The sequence below is a fragment of the Tamandua tetradactyla genome, chromosome 25 (assembly GCF_023851605.1).
Source record: "Tamandua tetradactyla isolate mTamTet1 chromosome 25, mTamTet1.pri, whole genome shotgun sequence".
Lineage (NCBI taxonomy): Eukaryota > Metazoa > Chordata > Mammalia > Pilosa > Myrmecophagidae > Tamandua > Tamandua tetradactyla.
In genome coordinates this window covers 37581516-37597083 of record NC_135351.1, presented here as the reverse complement: position 1 = coordinate 37597083, position 15568 = coordinate 37581516, and the positions used below count along the sequence as shown (strand labels likewise).

Genomic DNA, 15568 nt, shown 5'->3' with positions numbered 1-15568 from the left:
TCACTGAATAATAAATCTTGTAATAGTTATGTCTTGAGTTACTCTCTGCCCAGCAGTTATATACGTTACTTCAGTTTATCACATTATCACCTTCTCATCTAATAAAGGAGGAGACTGCAATTCAGAGAATCTATGATAACTTTCTAGGGTCACATGGCTGGAAGTGAAAATGTCAGAACTTTTACCTGTCATGGCTTCATGTCACCTCTACAAGAAGGCTTTTTTCTGAGTAACCTGTAAGCATTAGATAATTCTGTGATCACAAGCCACTGTGACAAGATCCTGCTTTGTATATAGAAATCGTGTGGCCTAAACCAATGTACCTTTTGAATGGCTGCCTTTCCATAGGTTGTCATAGCAGAAAAAGCCAGGAGAGGATCTAGGCTTTAGAGAAAAACACATCGTAGATGAAGTCTTTGGGATTTACATTTAACAGAGATTCTCAGATTCCTGTCAGTAATCAGCTCATTATGGAATCTCTAGAAGACATACTGTGGATTGTTAAATCTGTAGGTGCTAATGGGAACAAACAAAATTTGGCAGGGAGCAAAGAGTCTATGGTTTCACAAGCATTTTATCCTTCAGCTGGGGATGGGGTTGCTTTGGCAATATTATAGACCCTGTGAGAAAACTGAAGCTTTTTGCCTAAAAAAGACAAATGATGGGCCCAGGCACATAGTGGAATCACCAGGGATTCCCCATGAAGTCAAACTGGGAAGGTCAAAATACATTTTACCTCATTTATAGTAGCTTCTGTGGGACCCCTGTAAATTATGAAACCAGTGACCAGAGAAGTCCGTACTTGGGTGCTAATTTCCTTACCTAAAGCAAAACTTTTATTTTACCAGGGGAGATAAATCACAATTCTATTTCTAAATGTCTCTGCCTTCTCACTCTTCCATGATATACGTCTCTTCTTCTAGGAGTCAGGGGAAACATTAAGTGCAGACTAGGAAGCTATAAAGGGATCTGTTCAGACTCACCTTCAGCTGAGAAAAGCCTAGAGCCGTGGAAAGGTAATATCATTCAATTCCTCCAAAAGTGAGCACAGATAAATCCCAGGTTGACATTTCACAATTTTGATAGAAGTGCTGATTTTACACACACACACACACACACACACGTTCAGAAGTAGTAAGCGATTGTTAAAGGTAGCACAGTAAGAAGAAAGTAACAGTAAGTAATAAATAGAAAAACCCTGAGCCTCAGTAGTTTACTAAGAATTCCCACCACATTTTGAACAATCACCACCTGCCAGGCAAGAGCAAAGCACCTTGCATACATCAAATTGTTTGCTACTCCACTGACTTTGTTGGCAGGTACTAAAATTATCCTGTGGAAACCAAAGCACAGCAGACTTAGGTGATCTGCTTAGAATCACACAGAGGCAGGCTTCTAGCCCCAGCAGTCTCACTGCCGTTCCTGTTCTGGGCCATGGAGTGAAAGGGACCCCATCCTTAAGGTCGTTCAGAAAAGGGCTCTCACTATTCCTTACAGCAGAGAGGTGCACAGAATTCTCACCCTGCCCCGAGTGAATCATGTGTCCTTGGTGGCAAACATGGCAATGGTGGCTTTTTCTCCCTTCCCTGGAGACAGTCTCACAAGAAGAAGGAACGATGCAACTTTACGGAAGGGCTGACACACTGGGCCGGCTCCCGTGCATGCACTCCATTCCATTCCCTGGGCCTCGGAAAGCCCATGCAAGACTAGCTCCTCAGGGAATGGGTAAGAGGTCAAACCTATGAGGCGAACATAGAAACCTCCAATGTTCTGGCTGGTGAATCCCTGGGAAAGAGGATTAGAGAAAAGCTCCATCTCTTATCACCTAATAAAGAAAAGGGAAATGCAATCTCCCACAATATCCAAATCACAGTGTGCCAGGTCTAATCTCTGGAAGAGTTGTCAGCATCTCAGGAAGGAGAGAGGTTCCAAAGAGGCACGCAGCCAACGTAATTACCAGTGATTCCATGGCAGGCTGCCTTTGGATTTCTAGCCCTGAATAGGGGGCTGGGAGCACACAGCCGGCCCCACCAGTGCCCTGTCACAATATGTTTGCACCTTGATGCCAGTCCCTGGAGAGCCTGGGGCTGCCGCCAGCCTCAACCTCACGAGGAATTTGTGGGCCAGTGAGCACCGTGGCACGGCAGCTCTGCACAGCAGTCACCCAGCAAGAAGATTTATTGCTCTATTTGACAGTCTGTTATTCACTAACTGAGCATGACGCATCTGGGATTTGGAATCATCAGCTTGACATGGACCCGGAGAACAAACCTTTGGGAGGAGGCTGTATGTGAGGAGTGAGCAGAGGAGAACGGCAGTTTCCAGGACAGATTTCCCAGTTCCCTGCTTGCTGGTCCACGCTTGAGGTCAGACTGCCAAGGAGTGGACAATGCACAGAATCCTGGTCTCTACCAGGAAAGATCTCTGGGTCCTTGCAGGGGTCAGGCATCCTTTCTGGTGATATTGGGCAGACTTTTGTCCTCTTTGTCTTGTAGGAATGCACCTTCCATGAGGAGAGGAGAAGAGCTGGTCTCTTCTTCTTTTGCAGTTGAAGCAAAGCCTGCCTGCTGGAGAGTGAGTGTCACTGCGTGAGGCCACCTTAGAGCTGTAGGGCTGCAGCTCGCCAAATGTGCCCCCACCCATCTGCCATGCCTTGGCCGTGCCCCATCAGCTGGGTGGGGCTGAGGTCAGCCCTGGCACCATCTTCGGTCCTCCCCACCCCATCCTGCACCCAAACATGGGTGAACACAGGGTCTTTCCTTGCCCAGTATAAGGCTACAGGCTGTCCCCAGCCACACCGCAGGCTCCACCTTTGCCACAAAGAAGAGAGCGAGCCTGGCTCATGGTCAGTAGCATAATTTATGTCATCTCCATGGATCCGCTGGGAGCCATTCCCAGAGGCCCAGGGATTAAAATGGCAAGTTTGCTCTCTGCATTCAAGGCAGTTAAGGCGATTTGTTTCACCTGCTATGAAGTGCTGCAAGGACTCCTGTGTCTGGAAATAGCATAGGTAAGCACTCTCACATATTAAACGCATCTGATCTCTGATGCTTATATTCTAGCAACCAACTATCAGGCGAAATAAAAGTTTTAATGCCTAGTTTCTGCCTTTTTGCACCCCTTGGATTTCCTCTCTGCTTATCTTCCCTTGCTTTTTCTCTCCATCCCTCTCCACCTCTCTGTTTCTGTCTCTGCCTGTCCTTGCCTCACCTGTTCTCTCTTCTCCCTGCCTTTCCCATGTCACCTTCTGTCTCTGCAAGTCGACAAAATGGCCATGACAGTGAGGCTGTGAGGGACCCTAGTCACGTTTTCTCCTGATTTCTTTCACCAAACTCTGTAAAATCACAGAATATGACCAGCAAAGAGAAGGAGAGCCAGGTACCAGGGGAAATTGCTTCATTTTACCATAAGCACTTTAAAAGTTAAATTGTGGTTGAACCCCAATCTTCTTGCTGAGGAGGGCATGTGCCTTAAGAAAACAGAGCCCTTCTTTCTGACCATGTACTGATTTGATGTTATAAATATATTCAAAAGAGTGCAGGCACCTGAATCGGTGCATAAACTCTTAGGTTTACATGTTCTTATGTACAGATGGAGAAAATTGAAGACCATTTAACCAAAGTAAGAACAAGAAAAGTTGGCAGTGGGAAAAACTTCTGAGGTTTTCCCACCGGGGACCACGACTGAATGGGGTGAGCTGGGCAGATATTAGAAGAAAAACACTTTTCCACCGGCTTGGGCCAAGGCGGGTTCAATAGAGACCTGCAGAGGCTTGGGGCTTCCCAGCCCCGCACCATCTCACGTCACTGGTGGCAGGTTTTTTATGGTACAAGGACCCGAGTACTTGCAAGACTTTATCAGGCTTGGAAATTAAATTTTGTATTAATTCTATTAATTCTGTACTCTTACATCAGAGTGCTGGTAAGGGGGGAGGCCGTGTGGTTTCTGTCTGACCTGGCGAGTGTCTTCAGGAAGGCTGGGACAGAGGGCGGCAGCACGCGGGCACGGACCCCCATCACGCTGCGTTAGGCAGGAAGGGAGGGTTGGTGAAGTAGGTTTTTCCCACAGCTGAACGCAGGGCAGCTCGGGGCACTGTGAGCGCTCGACAGTCTGGGGCTCCAGTAGCCATAGGCACCAGGACCTCCAGCGTCTGAGCTCGTGGGGGTTTGGTGGGGAGCTGGGGGCGTCCAGCCTCAGGTGCTCGGCATCACGCGACTCCCCGCGGGCAGGAGCCGCCCTCCACCCACCAATCTCCCGCCGGGCGCCGAGTCTTCAGGCTCAGCAAGGCTTCCCCCTCACCCGGGAGGCTCTTGTCTCACTGGAAGCCAGCAAAGCGTTGCCAATTAGGCTGTTCTGCGTCTCCTGGGAATTGGGACTTTCCTTAAAGATTCCGACTTGTCAGCCTGGGAACCAGCCTCTGCTGTCCCCACCAGCACGTCCAGAGGCGCAGCCCTTCCTCCCACGCAGACGCAGGGATAGCTGCCCGGGACCACCTGTCCCCCTGGGTGGTCCCTGGATGTCTGGAAGGTTCTGGAGCAGGAGATGGAGGACCAGTGCTGGTCACGCCCCCGCCCCGTGTTAGGTGCTGACCTGAGTCACCGAAGTAAAAGAAACACAAGTGCAGGCAAATAAAAATGAAGCCTTCGTATTTTTCCTAGAACTGAACTTTATTAGTTACTCTTTGAACCCCCGTTCACAGGACTGAAGACGCTGTTTTCTTAGTCGGCTCTGGTTTTTCCCGCTCCCCGCTTCCCCCGGTGTCCCCCAGTTCAGAGGGCCTGAGGGCTGCGCAGAAGTGTCCGACGGGGAGAGGGGGTCACTCCTCAGGCTTTATCTGGCCTCACCGTGTCAGACGAGGCCCCGGTATGTGCACAGCTCAACCTGGGACCTGCCAGGCCACCCCGACCCCTGCTGGCAGCCTAGTAACTGGACTCTTTCAATGGGCTGTGCTGGGTCCCTCTGCCTGGACACAGAGTTTCTTCCCCGTCGTAAATGCAAACCCACTTCCAGCATACTGCATTTCAGCAACTTGAGCAAACTGGAACAGAGGTACACATTATCTCTCGGTCCTCGATTCCAGGAATTCTCAGCTGTGTTTATACCAGACGCTAATCATTGAGCTCATTTCTCTAATAAAGAAACGGAGGCACAAATAGCTTAAACAACTGGTCTAAGGAAGTCAAAGACTGACCCCCTATATGCCAGCTCACTTAGGTAGTCGTGACTCTGGGGTGTTGCTGAGGATTCTGGGGCTGCAGCAGGGCGACAAGCACCTGAGTGGTTGCCCATGTCTGCCTCAAGTGTGGCAGGAAGACATACATTGTATCCTTTTATTTAGCTTTAGATTAGTCTGTTGTTATTTAACCTGATCTAGGACCCAGATTTAGATTTCTTTACAGCAATTTTAAGCACTCACTTGTTAACTATAGTCATTCCTGTTTAAGTAGGAATAACACATGAAATCTCTGTATGTTGTCTTGAGACTCCTACATCCATTGGGATGGGAGTTAGGCTGCTGCTGATGGTGAAAGCACTATCTGTGTTTGAACTGTAGCTGAAAAGATGCTCTAGATATCACAAATTCCCTTTCAGCAAACTGTTCTCAAGACATAGGCTGGCGTGTGTGTGTCCTTGGAGATACATGTGGTAAAGGAAGCCCTGATTCCTTCTAAAAGGTTCACTTATTCCTAGCTCGTAAATTATTTATCTATTAAGTAACACTGGCATACAGTGGCTGGCTAATAATGCTACCAGAAGTTTCAAAACTCCATCTGACTATTCTGAACTAATTTTAAAGGGTAATTCAAATTTGTTACATTTTATCAGAATATTAGTTAGATTCATATTTAGTAAAGAGGCAAATATAAGTGAGCACCAGATAACACTTTAAAAACATCCCTTGTACATTCTGGGGTATATCAAGTCTGTTGAACATTATCTGAGCTGTAGTTTTCATCTTTATTTTTTGTTGATTTGGTCTGAAAGAATGGGGGGCACTGCTGGGCTGAGGTCCAAAACTCTGGAAACCTCTTGGACACAGATTCTAACTACGATTTAAACTCATAAAAAATAGGCTGCACAATTGCAATTTATTACCACAAAATCCTGGTAACAGATTATCATTCTTTATACTTTTATTTAAAAAAATGTTTAAAGTCACATGACCAGAAGATAAAAAATTGAGTTGACCTCACAAGGAGGTAATATAAAACAAAAAAATACACCATATAGTACTACTTTCTTTTAAAAAAAAAAACACAATTTTTTATTGTATTAACACATATGCAACTGAAATTTTACTATTTTAACCACTTTGAAGTATACAATTTGGAAAGATTAATTACACTCATGATATTGTGTTACCGTCACCATCATCCATTCCCCAACTTTTTCAGCACCTCAAACAGAAATTCTGCACCCATGTAGCAAATCGAGAAAGGGAGGTAGGTCATCCTTCATGGTGAAATATAGCATCTAATGATATTACATCGAAGGTAGTTCTGTTATTTGGGTGCTGAGTTTTTTTACGAAAGTCTTCACCCCCTACTTCCAAATTTGGGGAAACACCTTCTGTTTTTACAGCTCCCCCTTGGCATTTCATTGGCTCCCTTTCTAGGTCTTGCTCCCAAACCTCGTCCCTTCCCCCACCCAAAACAGCAGCCCCAGGGCACATCTGCTGGGTTCCATTTTCACCCCTTCAGAGGGAATCAGAGGAAACGGCTGTCTGGAGGGTTTTTGCATCCCTTATTTTTCCTTTCCCATCTGCATATGATGGTTCAAGAACAGCTCCCTGCTCTGTAGGCAGGAAAAGATGGAAAACATCTGCACAGAACGACAGCTGGAGTCCCTGGCTCTCCCGCTGCGCCATGGGGAAGACGGCTTTGGGAGCTCCTGGCTGCTCCTAAGGAAGGGGAGAAAGCAGCAGAGGACCTCTTTTGTATCTGTGCCCAATGTGGTTCCTATTGCGTCACCCTTCTGCGCAGTCACAGGCTCCATAGGGGTCCTCATCTGCTCCCAGGCTGCCCTTACCCACTGCTGGGTGAGTGGCCCAGCGGCCACCCTGGGCACATCTGTCTCCCTGGCACCTACTGAGTCCCCGGCCGATGGACTAAACCCCACACGGAGCCCCAGGCAGGTCTGTACAGCCAGAGGCGACTTTCCTCGTTGTCCGGTCTGTGCGTGCAGGCTGGAGGCTCAGGCTCTCTCCGCACTCCTGCCTGGGTCATCTGGGGCAGGGCTGCGAGGCTGCTCCTAGCACCAGCCCAGTAGGAGCTCCTGGACTTCCATTTGGGCCAAAATGTAGCATTAATGGGCCAACCATTTCCCTGGACAAACTAAAAGAAACGATGATCCTACGAAACCTGGGACATCAAGGGCATGCACAGTTCTGAGACCAGTTTTTCTTTCCTAAGAAGCAGATATGATTTGAAGTTGTGGTTGAAGGATTCCATACTACAGAGTTAAAGGTTTATTTGGCCTCAGGAAAGAAGAGATGAAATATTCTATTATCATCTTCATCACCATCATCATCGTTTTAAATTGATTTTGGAAAACATGAGCTTGTGGGTTAAATGTCCTCTACGGCGAAATCCCCGTAGCCAGTGAGAAGGACAAAGGCGAAGTCACAAAAACCAGGATGGGGGAGTTTTTAATAGTTTGATGTTGCAGTTTTTATTTAGTAAAAAGAAGGAACGTTTTTTTCCATCTGAAGCACGTAACAATCGGTGGTTCGATCCAGAAGTGGAGCTCAGGCTTAAAGCCTCACGGGGTCCAGTGCACCCTGCTTTTGTCAGGGTTTTGGTGAATAGAAAAAGGACTGTGTCCTAACCTTTGACCTCAGCATGCTTCTTGATTCTCCAAGGCAGGATTTTATGGTTAAAGAGGGAAATTTTCTATAATTAAAACCCTGCTCTTAGGTAAACCTGCTTGATTTATATGGCTCTAAAAGTCTGTGCCACTTCAGAGTTAGAAATGATAAAATATTACTCTATTCCATATTGTCTAAGACTTTCCAAATGCTATTGACTCATGTGCAGTTTTCTCCCTTAAATTAAAAGTTCAACATTTCATTTTTAGAAAACCAGCACTTCTCCATCATCATGCCCTGACATACGCTTTGGTCTCCAGTACAATGGGCCCAGCTTCTCTACTTCTCCAGCACCATCTCTTTAATAAATACCTTCCCAACCTTTTTTCTCTCACCGCTATTTCCTGCCTGCTTCACCCCCCATCATTCTTTCTCTGCGAGGGCTCAGAAAATGGGCAATCCGGGAGAGAGAGAGAGAAAAAAAAAGGGCACTGCTGTTCCATTCGTTCCGCCCTGCCCCCATAAAAAGCTAATATTTTCAGGTTGACTGAAAGTTTAACTTTGTTACTTTTTTTTTTATTTTTCGAGAAAATCCAGCGTGACACGGCACGTGTTAGTGCCCTCTTATTTAACAAATTACATGTTTTTTTGACCTAAGCTAAAAGCTGTGCAAATCTCCCTTGTCTGTGTTTTCATTGTGTGTGGATTTCCCTGGTACAGCCTCAGACATGTCAGGGCTGGGACTCTCCCTTCCCAGAGCTCCTCTGTACCTCCTAACTGCGGAGGAGAGCTGCTATTTTCTGGTGATGAAACTGCCTGACCTTCCTGCTTGTCATCAAAAAGCAGAAAGGACTTGGGAGCAAGTAAAGCAAGCTGTCATCGGGGGCGGGGCCATTCTCTACCTGTAGAAAGAGCTCATCTTTTCCAGTGGTTTAAAGAATCAACAGGGTTTTCAAGCTTCTAAACAATTTCCTTTGGGATTGGAAAAATAAAAATGACCATGAAAGACTCAAACCCTGAGCTCTTTTTTCATTTGGAGGAGCTTGTTAATGGGATACAGAGCTCTCTTCCAGATTGCAGTACACTTTTGAGTAGAAATCACGTGTCTGCATGCTGTGTGTTTTTCTCTTGGGGTAGTCATGGCTCTTCCAAGGCTCCTAGGCGAACATGGCCTTCTGGAAAATACCATCCGGAAAAGGCTTTTTGTAAATGCATCAAAGATGTCCTGAAAGAGCCTCTGCCTCTAGGGACTTTTCCTTTGCAGGCCTGCCCAACCCAGGTCCGCTGACCAGATCTCGGGGAGGGGCCCTTTCACCCAAGGTACCCTGTACCACCCCCTCCCGCCCCACAATTTCCGTTTCATTTTCAAAAGGAAGAGATGTTCTAGAGCCATTACTCTCCTTCTCTTGGCCTGCTTGAACCCCCCACCCATGAGCAGGGGCTCTTCTCGCAAGGCATTCCGATTGGGGTGGGAAGGGTCAGGCTGACCATGGCTCCTGGCCATGGGAGCTCGGGCCTGCAGAGTTCCCGTCCCAAGGTGGGGCTTTCAAGGTGCCTTCTGGAAAATAATGGCCATGCGTCTTTGTCTGCCTCTCCAAGCTGCCTATGACAGACTTCACTCCATGACAGATGGCTGTCCAGAGGCTGACCCCACTGGTTGGCCTGTGGGCCTGCCTTCCAATCGCAGCAGAGCAACATGACATCATCCAGAAAATAAGCTCTTTTTTAAGCTCAAAGGGAATAAAAACACAACTCCTGTTGGAGGCAGTCGTAGAGAGGCTTCTTTTGGAAAGACCAGGAGAATAGAGGGGAAGCAGTGTGAACAGGCGTTAGAATATCTGACTATGGACAGCACGTGGCCTCTAGCCTCCCTCCTGCTTTTCTCCCGTCTTCCTTGTTCCGTTTCACTCTGCCTCACCTTCTGAGAGCCTGTGCAAGCCTCCACTGAGTGTATTATTTATCTTTATTTTCTTTCAAAAGTTGTTTTCCTTCTGATACCTCTAATTTTGTCTTCGCTTTACTTCTTTGTTTTCCTCATTTGTTTTCCCCTTTCACTCTTCTGTTTGCAAGACGTTATGTTAACCCAGAAAGGATAAAAACACAAGCAAAGTTGATTACTCCTTCCTTTTCCCCATCTCTGCACCTTCTCCCATACAAGACTTACTATATGCAGTTACCATAAAAATCGATGCCTAATAAATATTTATGTCCTAAGTGCTAACATAGTACTCAGCAGTATTTGAAACCATATTAATGTTTGTTGAAGGAATGAGTGACTGAGAGAAAGAATACAGCTTTTCCCAATTAGCTCATCAATTCTCTAGGTTAGGATTTCTCAACCTCAGCACTACTGAAATTCTGGGCCTGACAGTTTTCTGTTGGGGCCTTCTTGTTCATCGTAGGATGTTCAGCAGCATCCCAGGGGTCCACCTACCAGAGGCCAATTGCAGTTCCCTCTCCCTCTAAATTATGACAACCAACCATATTCCTGGACATTTTCAAATGTTGTTGGGGGGGCGGCAAAGTCACCCCAGATTGACAACTACTACTCTAGATAAGCACCATCCAGTAGAACTTGTGAGGTGATGGAAATGTTCCATCTCTTTGCTAATACATTAGCTACTGGCTGCCCTTGAAACATGGCTAGTTCGAAATGAGACAGCTGCAAGTGGAAAAGAGTTCAGCGACTTCAAACAAAATGAGAATGTAATGTATTGCATTAATGATGCTAGATTGCCTGGGGAGTGCCACTCTGGCCTCAGCACACGTCCCTTTGGCAGCTGCAAAGATGCTGGTCCAGAGTTACCTCATCTTTGTCCCCTTAGCCACGGCTGCCACCCACATCGTGGTGCAGCATGCACTGTCGGGGGGTGAGCTCAAGCGAAGGGCATGGAGAGGGGCATGCAGTGAGCCAAAGACCGCAGAAAATCACACACCCTCCTTCTGGACTAACGGGACCAATTACTTGGTATACCATAACTCTTGATTTACCATTCTACAAAAGATGGCATGCAGTGATGACTGACAAACTACCAGTGGTGAAGAGTATATTGAAGTCCTGAGGGATTTAATAAATGCATTTGCACCAAGTAGAAAAATTTTGCAGCTAGTGGATTAAAAGTTGCCTAGTCTACTTGGTCATCTATCTGACCTTTTGGAGAAGAAATAGAGGAGATTCCAGTTATTGCGGGTGTGCCATTAGGTAAGATTATTACCTTCAATATTTCCTATGAAGTTTTTACTATGTGTACTTCAACGGTGACAGAAAACAAAGAAGGTCATCTACTAGATGTTAGAAACATGGTTGGACTCCTGGGTCAACTGAGGAACTAAAATCTCTAACAGTTATTTTGGGCTTCCAAAGAAACAATAAAACTATTCTTCAAGGCTACAAGTTTTGCTGGCTATGGTGGCATGTTAATAGGATTCCAACCAGGATATTTTACTCTTACCCTAATTGAACATTTCACTCCAAGTGACAGCTATTTGAGTGCCATAGAGTGGAATTTGGAAAGAGAGATGCCATGTGGGGATCTCTTATCACTAGATCAGTTTTGGAAAATGCCACAAGTTACCTGAAGAAGCCAAGAATATATTGACCAAAACCAAGATAATGGCCCCAGTATACTTTATCCTGGGTATCAACCAATCTGAGAGGGTCATGTGATCACATGAGACAGAAAAAATTCTTTGGACATAAATGAACTCAAACCTAATCAGGGGAAATGGTATGTGGTACCAACAAATTAGGACCATTGGAAAAATCCCTTCTTCCTTGATGATCATAGGACAGCCTACAAAGATGTGTCTAAACTGGACAACCCAAGAGCATATCTCATTTGCAGCCCTATGTGACGTCCTATCAACAAGACATGTTCTCAACAAGCTGACTGTAATCCTTGAGGGATGTTACTAAAGGTCAATTTGAAATTTACCTGCGGGGTGGCCCTGACCCTGGTACAGGGTGGTGCATGCACATCTGGCCTTCTGAATGTGCTCTTTGCAGTGGAAAGACACTGATCTCCACTGTGGCCACCTGGGGCAGTCATCGGATCTACTCATTCTGAAGACTTCCAAGGCTAGGGCAGGTTCTCTTTAAGGCAGGAGCTTTGTCCTCCTTAGTTGTTTAGAAATTCAAAGACTATTTTTGCCATAACAGCCTATTGTTCATATGGATAGCATCGTACAACAATCATCTAGAATTAATTTGTTGAGTTGCATTTCCTTTTGATATTACTGGGAGATTGGAGATGAGCAGATGAACAATTGTGGGGTCCAGTTCCATTGAATAGAGTGAGATGTCCTATGGGTGTTTAATACAGTGCATCTATATGAGAACTAGTAAAACTAAAATGGTACCCATTATTCAGTTGTTTCCCTTTACCTGCTTATCTGTATGCTTTTCTGAATATTTGTGTGTGTTTTCCTCCTGGTTCTAACTACTTTAGAATTGATATACTATTGTCGTTGCTGGCATAGCAACAGTGCAACTTTACTTCTTTTGATTGGGGGAAGAAAGGTGGACATGAAAAAGACATCACATTTTTCTCTTAATGGTCAATAAATGGGCCTTTGACTCGGTGAACAGAAGTACTTTTGGGGGTTCATGAATTCATAAGCATTCAAGGCAGTTTTTTATATAAGGAACTGAAGTGCTCACTTTTTTCTTAATCATTCTCCCTCCCTGTAACCCCAGGAAGTTGATTAATTTTAAAAATTGAGTCTCAGGTTCTGTGAATTAACAGTAAATAAACAGGTCAAAGGTATATGGAAAATATAAGATGAACCCATTATTTAAAATTCTCATAAATATTATTCATTAAATATTTAAATCGTTTTTTAGTTTGTCCTTCTGATCAACAGGTATTTTTTAAAAACTTTTAAGTATAATCATTGGAAATGCTTTTCAGAAATCAGAATTTGTGAAAAGTTCTAATAGAACTTGTTAATAACCTTTAAAACTTTCAAAATTAAGTGTGAAAGTTATGTGAATTGGGCGAGACTATACCCAGTTAATTTTTGTATCTCTCTTGTATTCATGACACTCAATAAGCAGTCATTGGAAGCAGTGTCAAAAAATAATAATAATAATGCTATATTGATTACATGGTGAAATAATAATTTGGATATGTTACGTTAAATCAGGTGTGTTATTAAAATGGCTTCCATCTGTTTCTTTTTGCCGTTTGGGCTCATCATGCGGCTGCATTTATAGCTCACATTACAATTCTCTTGTTCAGTGCTGCACGAGACAGCCTTCCGCGGGCTTTTGTTTTCTTTTCCCTACTCAGTTTCTTCTTATTCCCAGTCTTCTCACCTGCTCCCCCAAAGCATCTTTGTTGCTATTTCCCATAAAAAGTTATTTTAGTACAGTTCTGTGCCTAGTTTATTATCTGAGTAACCCAAGTGAGTCTCTCCCTCTTGGACCCAAGCTTCCTTCAAATGTCAAATCAGTGCAATGTTCTCAAGTATTTTAAAAGTCTCCGGCAGCTCTAAAATCTTGCAGTGCATCAGCTGTGTTTAATGGTATACAGCTGCTTTGGGCAGGCAGGCTGGTCAGCAGGGGCACCTTTCAAAAAGACAACCTTGCTTCCAACACAGACCAGAGCTTGACACTCAAACCTGCTGGCCTTAGAGCACCGAGAGACTTCCTAGTGTGTCCCCAGGGAGGCTGGCTTGGGGCATGCCAATAGGAATTATTAGGGGGATAAAAATTCAAAGTTAAATAGGTTTGAGGTATGCTGAGTTAAATGAAACTAAAGAAGGTTCCATTTAACTGCAGGTCTGCTCAGACCATCAATAGACTAAAATGTAGTGTGACTCTCAAGGAAGGTAGACAGAAGGCAACCTCTTGTATACCAAATGCATTTGTTCATGGAATGTGCGCGTGGCTTGGATTTTATTCTGATTGCAAGGAGAGTCTGCTGAAGCCAGGCATGCCAGGGCCCATGTCCTCATTGAAGGCTCCCTCTGGGCAGTTTGGAAGCACTTGTTGCAAAGTAAGGGGATGCCAAAGCAGAGACCAGCAAGGAGGCTATTGTAATTGACTGGATGAGATTTGAGGACCAGAAAAGGAATGATTTGAAAGGTGTTTACAAAATTCAACCAGAAGATGGTGGCTTAGCAATGTGTGCATTTAAGTACATCCTCCAGAACAACTACTAAATAACCAGAAACAGTACACAACAGCTCCCGGAGCCACGTCAGTGACCAGACACACAGCATACCCCAGTCTGGACCAGCTGGACCAGCTGCAAGCCTCCCCAAAACCGTGAGTTCCCCAAGCGTTGGCAGCTGGCGCCCGGTGCCCCTCCCCCACAGGCGGCTTCCCATAGGGAAAGGAAAGAGACTCTAAACCTGGTCAAGGCAGAGTTCGCTCATTGGGCTCATGGAAAAAGAGGAAAGGGGAGGAAACAGACGTTTTAGTGGCTGTGTTTATACAGAGAATTGGCAGCCTCTGGACTCAGCGGTGGGACTTCTTGGGCTGCAACTGCCCCAGGCATAGGCAGAAACGGGCTGCTTTCAGGGCTGTCTCCCACCTGTGCCTTCCCCAGGGGAGGGGTGAAGCCCAACTCAGGTGGAAACCCTCTCTCAAGGAATTCAGACCCCAGGGCTTGGCAATTTGAAGCCATTAAAACCAGCCTACAACCTCTCCTCTGTCTCTACAACGCCCCCAGCAGGGAGAGTCTTCCAAAGTTAAAGGTGCCGCAACATCTTTTGCTGGTGCGACCCACAGGCAGACCTGCCACATACTGGGCAGGATAAGAAAAACAGAACCCAGAGACTTCACAGGTAAGTCTTTTAAACTACTGGGTCTCACCCTCAGGGAAAACTGATGCAGGTGACTCCTTCCCCCTGATAGGAGGCCAGTTTAATCCAGGAAAACCTGGCTGGAGTTTATAATACCTACGTAGACCCTCCTAAGGGTGGGGAGGGAAAAGGCACCATACAAGCAGGGCAAGAAACAAGAAAACAAGAACTGAAATATTATCCTCTGTTAAACAAAACCTAAGCTAGAGGTCCGGAAAAAGCTGAACTGAAGGTCAAAGAACAGATAGACAACAAATTCATCTACCAAAAAACCCTAGGTAAGAGAAGTGAAAGCAATCTCCAGAATAAACTAATTAAGGTAATTAAATGTCTAGACGCCAGCAAAAAATAACAAATCACACCAGGAAAATTGAAGATATGGTCCAGTCAAAGGAACAAACCAATAGTTCAAATGAGATACAAGAGCTGAAACAACTAATTCAGAATGTACGAACAGACATGGAAAACCTCATCAAAACCCAGTCAATGAATTGAGGGAGGATATGAAGACGGCAAGGAATGAACAAAAAGAAGAAATGGAAAGTCTGAAAAAACAAATCACGGAACTTATGGGTATGAAAGCTACAGTAGAAGAGATGAAAGAAACAATGGAAACCTACAATGGTAGATTTCAAGAGACAGAGGTTAGGATTAGTGAACTGGAGGATGGAACATCTGAAATCCGACAAGATACAGAAACTATAGGGAAAAAAATGGAAAAATATGAGCAGGAACTCAGGGAACTGAATGATAATATGAAGCACACAAATATACCTGTTGTGGGTGTCCCGGAAGGAGAAGAGAAGGGAAAAGGAGGAGAAAAACTAATGGAAGAAATTATCACTGAAAATTTCCCAACTCTTATGAAAGAACTAAAATTACAGATCCAAGAAGTGCAGCATACCCCAAAGAGAGTAGATCCAAATAGATGTTCTCCAAGACACTTCTAGT

General features: G+C 45.1%; 1 pseudogene; it reads left to right on the top strand.

Moving 5' to 3' along the window:
• Positions 1-9296: 9296 nt before the first annotated feature.
• On the top strand, positions 9297-11874 carry LOC143668992 (acid ceramidase pseudogene; annotated as a pseudogene).
• Positions 11875-15568: the final 3694 nt, after the last annotated feature.